Here is a 7,957-nt window from a genome sequence, read left to right as displayed (position 1 = left end):
TTTGTTGTAAATTAATTCCAGAAGTGCTAGTGACTAAAAATTCCTCCTCCAGTCTTACCTGTCCATCCAGTAAAGCTTCATCACCAAAACCCACAGCACTGGAGGGGTCTTTAAAAATGCTGTGGCTGCCCTGAACTAACTTCCTAGGCTTTGTGAGGAAGGGAAAGGTAAGAAAAGCCCATCTCAGAGTTTTGATTTAAGTTGGGGTGAATGAATGGTGGAGTCCAAGCTGCAGCTTCCCTCCCTTGTCACCCCAGAATCACTTCCTGCTCACTCCTCCAGCAAGAGCTGGGTGGAATTCCCTGGATTTGTAATTTGCAGGGATTATCAGGGAACACAGTTCTACTTCAGGAATTGGTGCCTTGACAAACTGAATCTGGGCAACCTCCTCAACCCAGGACAATAAAATGAAAGACCAATAATTGGATTTTTATAATTTTTTTTCCTCTCACCCCAGCTGTTGGAATTTTTTTCTATTTCTAAACCAAACTGACTCCTCTGGGGGCATTAAATTGTGAACAGCACTTGAAATGTGTTTGCTCATTAGATTCCTCTGTTTTGCTGTTTCAGACTGATGGATGAGCCGTAAAATCCAATGTTTGCAACACTCCCCAATGTCCACTATTCCAGAGAGATCCATCCTTTGGAATTTGCCTCCAGACAATTTCCCCTGTGGAAATCCATCAGACGAAGGGTGTTATCTCAGCCAGTGGTGATCCTTGAAACTGCAGGACCAAGAGTAAAGATCCAGCCTTCTCTTAAATAATATTTTCACCCCTCATGTCAAAAAAAAAAAAAAAAAAAAAAAAAAAAAAAAAAAAAAAAGGCTGATAAGCTCAGCCAGTCTCAGACAGGATCCCTGTTGTCTTGTTTGATGGGGGCCTGGCTGGTTTTCCTTTCTCCCTGTCTCAGTGTGCAGCAGCTTCATCCAGAATCCAGCAGGATCAGGAGGTGACACTCATCAGCTTCAGGTCCTCAGGTGAGTTGGTGGGTCTGGAACTCTGGGGGTGAAAATGAGGATGATGGAACTTCACAGCATTGCACAGTGAAAATAGGAAGGACCTGGAGCTTCTGGAGTGATTCCAGAGGAGGCCACAGAGATGATCCAAAGGCTGGAGTCCCTCGGCTCTGGAGCCAGGCTGGGAGAGCTGGGAGTGCTCACCTGGAGAAGAGAAGGATCCAGGGAGAGCTCAGAGCCCCTTCCAGAGCCTAAAGGGGCTCCAGGAGAGCTGGAGAGGGACTTGGGACAAGGGATGGAGAGACAGGACACAGGGAATGGGTTCCCACTGCCAGAGGGCAGGGCTGGATGGGATATTGGGAAGAAATTCTTGGTTGTGAGAGTGGTGAGGCCCTGGCAGAGATTTCCCAGAGAAGCTGTGGCTGTCCCTGGATCACTGGCAGTGTCTAATGCAGGTTGGTCACAGCTTGGAGCATCCTGGGATAGTGGGAGGTGTCCCTGCCCATGGCAAGGGATGGAACTGGATGAGCTTTAATGTTCCTCCCCACCCAAACCGTTCTGTGATTCTCTGGTCCCTGAAGACCCTTTGGAATGGAAGGCCCTGAAATCCCCCAGCTCAGGGAGATTTGAGCTGGGCCTCTCCCACAGCAGCTCCAGATGAGCCCTGGGTGCTCAGCACAGTCAGAGCTTCGTGCAGCACCACAAGCAGTTAATGGCACAGAACAGGGGGAAGGCAGATCTCACGAAATCTCACACACAAGTGATAAAGAGATACCAGGATGTGCTGGCAGCTCCCTCCTGTGCTCTTCCCCCTATGCCCTAAATGGCATCAGCTGTCTTGTACTTGTTGAAGAAAGGAGGAAGAACATGACCAGTCTCTTTAGGTGAGGTCTGAAGCGGAAACAGAACCTCAAATGGAAAGTGAGTGAAGTTACAGCCCGGTAACTCAGCTGATTACAAAAAAAGAAACTTCTCAGACTCGAACCTGACTGGTGATAAGCTCACTGAAAGTCAAGTGCACGCAATAAATAACCCCACCCCTTCCATTGGCCCAGACTGCTCTGGGCTGTGAATGGGCCAATTTAGACAACTCCAGACCCATATTTCTCCTCCCATTTTCAGACCAGCTTTATACCCTGAGGCTCCAGGAGATGACTTTCAGCTCACTCTGGCCTGAATGAAGACAATTTGGGGCCCTGTTTGCTGCTTCTTACAGCCTGAGGAGCCTCTGTGGGTTCTTCTAAGGTAGACTCCATTCTAATATTAGTAGTGTGTGAGAAGTGTGGTCACACTCTCCACTGCTATAAGTGTAACAAACCAGCTCCATCTGTCATTCAGCTGTTGGCAACAGGAAACCACCAACAGCAACTCAACACACACACACACGACGACAAGAAGAATTAGGGTTTTCTCTTTCTGCGTGCTCCAAGGATTGGAACTCATCAAAAGGAGCTGATGGTCCCAAGCTGATGATCTGGAAGGGGTTTTTCAGCTCTGGTGGACAGCTAAGATTGAGTGGGATATGATTTAATCTGAACACAGGACTCTCAAGGTAAGTGCAAATGTTTTTCCAGCAGTTTTCCTTCCTTCCTTCTGCCTGTTTTTTGTCTGGTGCTCCACTGGGTGTATTCCCTTAGGGTATTTAAAGATTTATGGACCAGCCTATGGATCAGTGACTATTGGAGCCTTTAGGGTGGGATGTCCAATGAGCCAAACTGCTGCTATGGACCAGGATAGGGGGAGTGTCTGTCTGTCCTTCTGGCAGGTTCCCAGTGCTGGATTTGGGAACATTGAGGTGGGATTGATGCTCCATGTTGGATGCTCACCCAGTAGGTTCACTCTCAGGCACAGACCAACCTTTTTTCTCTTAAATAAAAGCAGTGAAAATAGATGATACCCAGGAGTGAGTGAGTCTCATCCAACTGAATTTCTTGGGAAAGAGAGTGACAGGAGAAAGTGGAAACAGGGACTCAGTTCTGAAGTTGAGGGGAGGTGGAATTTTGGTGTTCAGCTTCCAACACAGCAGCCTTTGAGTGCTGCAGGCAGTGCAGGGAAGGGCCGAATCTTTAATTCCCCATTTATAGAGGTGCACATTTGGGATTTTTGAGAGTTTTTACTTTCTTCCACCCCACGGATGGTTTAACTGGTCTCACTGGATGCAATATTTTGTTTTCACCAGCTCCTCCACTGAAGCTGGTCAAACCACTGCAAAGTTAGTGCTGGTTGTAAGCAAAGCTTCTGGCAAAGTTGGAAATCCCCAACGGAGCTGTAGGAAGAGTAGACTTGCTTCTTCTACCCTGGATCTGCACTAAGCCTGTAACTGTCATTCCTGATTAAAATTTAGGTCAGGCACAAAATTCCAGAGCTCCAAACTGGAGTGTGGATATTTCAGGATATCTGTGCTTGCTGTGGCACTTTTGGGAGGGAATAGCACTTGCTGCCTTGTGGAGTATTTGCATCTCAGACTTCCTCAGGTGTTTCCTCGGGGCTTTGTGGCCGATTATGCCCCACTGAATCCGCTTTAGAGTCCTTTAGTTACTCCACTCATGATCTGGGGCTCTTTCATGATGGGCTGCTCTGATATTTAATAGATTATGGGGTTTTAACAGGACAAAACCAGGACACTGCCAGCAGTGATGGTTCCTGCTGCATGCAGAGCACACACACACGGTCCCGGCTCGGGTACGTGCTGGAGGTGGAGAAGGCAGATGGAAATGAGGAATAAAAAAAAGGACAACTGCAGGGCAGCCCAGGCACCCTCATTAATATGCTGGGTCAGTCATTCTGTCAAGGTTTAGGCCATTTTTATCAGAAGATTTGAGGGCTGCAGAGCTTGTGATTTCTCGTTCATATTCTGCTTTCTTCTCCCAGACCTCCCGCAGCGTTTTCTTCATAGTGGTACCCAAAAGTCAGTGGAAAAAAACACACTTCTTTGCTCATTCTTGTTTTGTTCTGCCAATACAGGGCTATTGCTGCCCTGTAAGGATTGCAAAGTCTAAACCTGAATTTTCTGGTGGAGGAGGAAAGACCCAAGGCACATTAAAGTGAAAATTTTGCAAAGTTGCAGCTGAATATTCTTAATCTTCTTTTCCAATGAGTTCCCATGTTCAGTTTAATCAGCGTAGGGTGTTCTGGGATGTTGTAGCATCTCAGCTTTCAGCTGAGATGGTGTGCTCACAGCTCCTCTTAATTAAACCCACAATATCCCAGGATGGGCATCCCATTCCCTCACAATTTGGGCTGTGTTTCCCTTTCAAACACAGCTATTAGCTCCCTTATTTCTGCTTTGTGACTTTCTTCCTGACTGACCTTTCAACCTTTAATTCTCTGTGGTGCCTTCATGGGCACATCAGCATCCAAAACGGCCTTGAGGACATTTTCAGAAACAGCCCAGGTTCTTTGTCATCTCAAGCAGGTGTGGAAAGGGAGGATTCACACGGGTGGATTTCACAGGGATCACAGGGATGTGCTGAGCAGAGTAGGAGCTCCTGGGCACAGTGTTACTTCATCATTGTTTGCCTTCCTTCCTTCCCCTCATTCTTTCCATTCCATCTGTGTAAAAAAAAAGGAGTTTCCTCACTGCTCCTCCACGGTTCACGAGCCTCTGGAGGCAACCAAGCATTGCCTCCATGTGGGTGAGTTCCCTTGTAGCCAATAATTTCCTGCAGGGGTTCTATCATGGGCAAAAAAATCTTTCAGGACACTTGGGGCTAAATCGTCACCAGCCCCAAAGTTTCCATCCATGTCTTAATCCCATGTGATGCAAGTCAGCTTTTTTCATTAGGCTGACACCACATTGCAAGATCAGAAGTAGCTGGGGGGTGGTAAAAAAAGGATGAAATTCCCCCTTGCAGAGGTCTTGGCAACAAATTACAGCCTCAGGGTCCTGATGCTGGTTGTGGAAGGAGCAGTTGCACCACTGGACATCACTGGACAAAACAGGCTATGCAGGGTCATGGTTCTTGCTTAAAAATAAATAGGAATGTAAACCAGAATTCCAATATTTCATGTGGGACAAGACATTTGCTTCTCACAGGTCAGCCTGTTTTCCATATCAGGTTTAAATCTATCACAATATCCAGCCAAAAAAATCTCCCTCGCCACCAAAAACCAAGCTGAAACCACAGTGACACCTTGTTTAGAAGTAAAAAAAATTAAGTTTAATTACATTTTTTTCCAAGAAAAAGTTGCAACTGAGCAATGTTCCTGTGGTTTTACAGAGCAATTTTGTCTTTGTTAATACTGGTCAGTTTTAATTTCAAAAATGTTGTGGCCTTGCCTATTCAAACTTCCAAATACCTGAAGGTTGAGCAAAGGTGTGGGAAGTGTGAACTGTGTGGAATTACTGCAAGGAATGATGTTGCTTCACTTGCTGGAGACACAGCAAAGAGGGAGGGAATAAACTTGCTGTCCACCATGGAATCATGGAATGGTTTGTCTTGGAAGGGACCTTAAGGATCAGCTCATTCCAGCTTCCTGCCTTGGGCAGGGACACCTTCTACTATCCCAGGTTTTTCCAAGCCGTGTCCAACCTAGATTTGAACAATTCCAGGGATGGGACATCCACCATGGGCAGGACAGACAGTGGTGACTCTTTCAGTGAAGGAAATTAGTGGTGGTTGTTAATAAGTCATTTTAAGGCTATGGGGATTGGAGATCTGGGATAGACTGATAGGAAACAGTGGGAATTTCCATCACTGAAAGCTTTGAAATACAAATTAGGGGGTGTCTGAGTTTAATGACCTTTGTGGTGTCAGTCCTAAATTTCTGCCACCCCGTGAAATACAACACGACTTCTGAACTGAAATACGCTTTTCAAAATCATCCCCCTGCATTTCCTCCTGTTTATTTATCTTCTTACGTACTTATAAAACAGTTTTCCAAATCTGACTCAATCTCACTGAGGATTTCTGCTCCTCTGGAAGCCGTGGAATGTGTTACTGATCAAAAAGCAGCACCCCTGGGGTCCTGTGTGTCAGGCACGTAGGACACACAGCAGAAATAATAAACACATGGCTCACAAATGAATTCTTTGATACTAAACAAGTGGAGAAGAATGAAAAATTCACTCAGTGCAAGGGATGTCTGGTCTGCCTTGGTGATGGCAGAATCGGGAATGATTTTGGTGGATGAAGTTTGGGTGAAAAACTCTTTTTGTCCCTTGATAAAGGGACTTTACAGGCAAGAGGTAAAAGAGGTTCTTGGCTCCATGCCCAGGTCCCTGTGGTCCCAAATTACTACAGGATGGTGTTTCCTCATCCATGGAAGGTCCCTCTTCTCCATGAAACCCATGGAGAAAGGGTGAAAAAAAAAAAAAAAACCAAAAAAACATAACAAAAATCCTGGTGCAGAGGAGCTGCCAGACTTCTTTCAGCCCAGACAGTCCCTTGCCCAACACCTGAGCCATGGTGGCATCCAGGGTTATGTGAACGACTTGGAACCACGAAATTTGGGTCAGAACATCTCAAAATGGGTCTGTGAGGGGATGATGCTTGAGAAGTGGGCTTTGGATAGAGGTTGTGGAAAAATCAAGGTGTCACCTGCAATGAGTGATTGAAAGAGGGAAAAGTGATGCCGTGCTAAACACGCAGAGGAATTGATAGAAAAGCTTTAAATTGAATTTTATCTTGACATTTTTTCCTGGCTGTGACTTGCATATTTGGCCTTGACCATTTTAGAAGCAGAGGAAGAAGAGCACAGCTGCTGGAGGCATTAATGCAGTGAACTTGCACAATTATTAATCTTTTTTTCCAGAGAAAGGTGCCAATACTCGTGGTGTTTCTGTGACAGAACCTTTTGAAAGGTGGTGATTTCCCATGGAATGCTATTTTTTCCCCTGAAAACTGTGGTGAAAAAAGTTGGAAAAAGCATTCTAAAAGTCACTGAGTGGTCTGCCAAGGAATAATAACTGTGAGTGGAAGGGAATTGTGAATGTGGGACTCTGTACAAGGCTGGTCCTAACCAGGTGAGAAAAATCCTGGTTGTTTCAGTGCAGTACTGCTGATGCCAGGCAGAGCATGGACACTGGCAAAGCAAGAAACTTTGGGAAATAAGATTTATTCTGGCTCTGAAACAATAAATTCAGTCCAGATCAAATATGAGGTAACCTGAGAGTGGATCAGCCCCATCACTTCAGTGTCATAAATAATGACTTTCTGTGACAAATCTGGTTGCGAGGTTTGGCTTTGTCCTGACACGTTTCTGTCTCCTTCGAGCACCATAAGGATATTTTGATATTATTTTAATTCTGAAAATCGAGTTAATCTTCTAATTTTGGGTAAAGGATTAAAAAGTAATGGGTTCCTTCTTTCTTTATGAGCATCAGAAAGGAAATAATATTGAGACAAGGTCTTGGCTGCTGCAAGTAGCCAAGAATAGTCATGTTGTGAGTGTGGGACAAGCCTGACAGAGAGGACTGGTCTGGGTAGGAAAAAGGCTTTTCCTCACGAGATCCAGACAAAATCTCTTTGTGGCAATTACTAGCAGAATATCTCCCATCAAGCAAAACCCCCATTTTCATCCCAGCCTCTGGAGATATCCCTGCAAAACCAAAGGAATTTAATAATAAATAATGGTAGTGAAACAAGAGAGAGTACATCTTCACCCCGCACTCAGGGTGATCTGGTGTCTGAGTGTCATCCCAAATACAGGGATGGGATCAGGAAAAATCCTCTGTTTTCCTTCAAACCAGGGAGAAAGGCATAACCTGTCTCTTGGAAAGTCGAGATCCACCAGGAGGGCTGGTGAAATCAGGATAGACTTTAAATAAATGTAAAAAACACACATGGATAAATATAATCCAGGAGCCACCACAGCTTCTGGGGACCAGCAGGATGCAGCCACTAAATATTTAAGAGTGAGAAAGGAAGACCAGTATTGCCTGTTTTAGTAATTGGGATGTTGCCTCAGCGTTCGAAAAGTCCTCGGAGAGCTCCAAAAATGGGCTCTCAAAATGGAGTCTGGTGGGTTGGTTATAACACATCAGCATCTTCCAGGAGC

The 7,957-nt window shown here is 45.4% G+C and overlaps 1 protein-coding gene across 1 annotated transcript in view; it reads left to right on the top strand.

The window, feature by feature from the left end:
• The first annotated feature begins 2,066 nt into the window (after positions 1-2,066).
• Positions 2,067-7,957, top strand: part of BLK (BLK proto-oncogene, Src family tyrosine kinase) — a 46,623-nt gene continuing 40,732 nt past the window's right edge. The window contains exon 1 of the mRNA XM_083857399.1: positions 2,067-2,510. The gene's annotated coding sequence lies outside the window, so the exon portion shown is untranslated. The remainder of the gene's footprint in view (positions 2,511-7,957) is intronic.

Source organism: Zosterops lateralis (genome assembly GCF_965231275.1).
Source record: "Zosterops lateralis genome assembly, chromosome: 3".
Taxonomy (NCBI): Eukaryota; Metazoa; Chordata; class Aves; order Passeriformes; family Zosteropidae; genus Zosterops; species Zosterops lateralis.
This window is presented reverse-complemented; position numbering and strand designations above follow the sequence as displayed.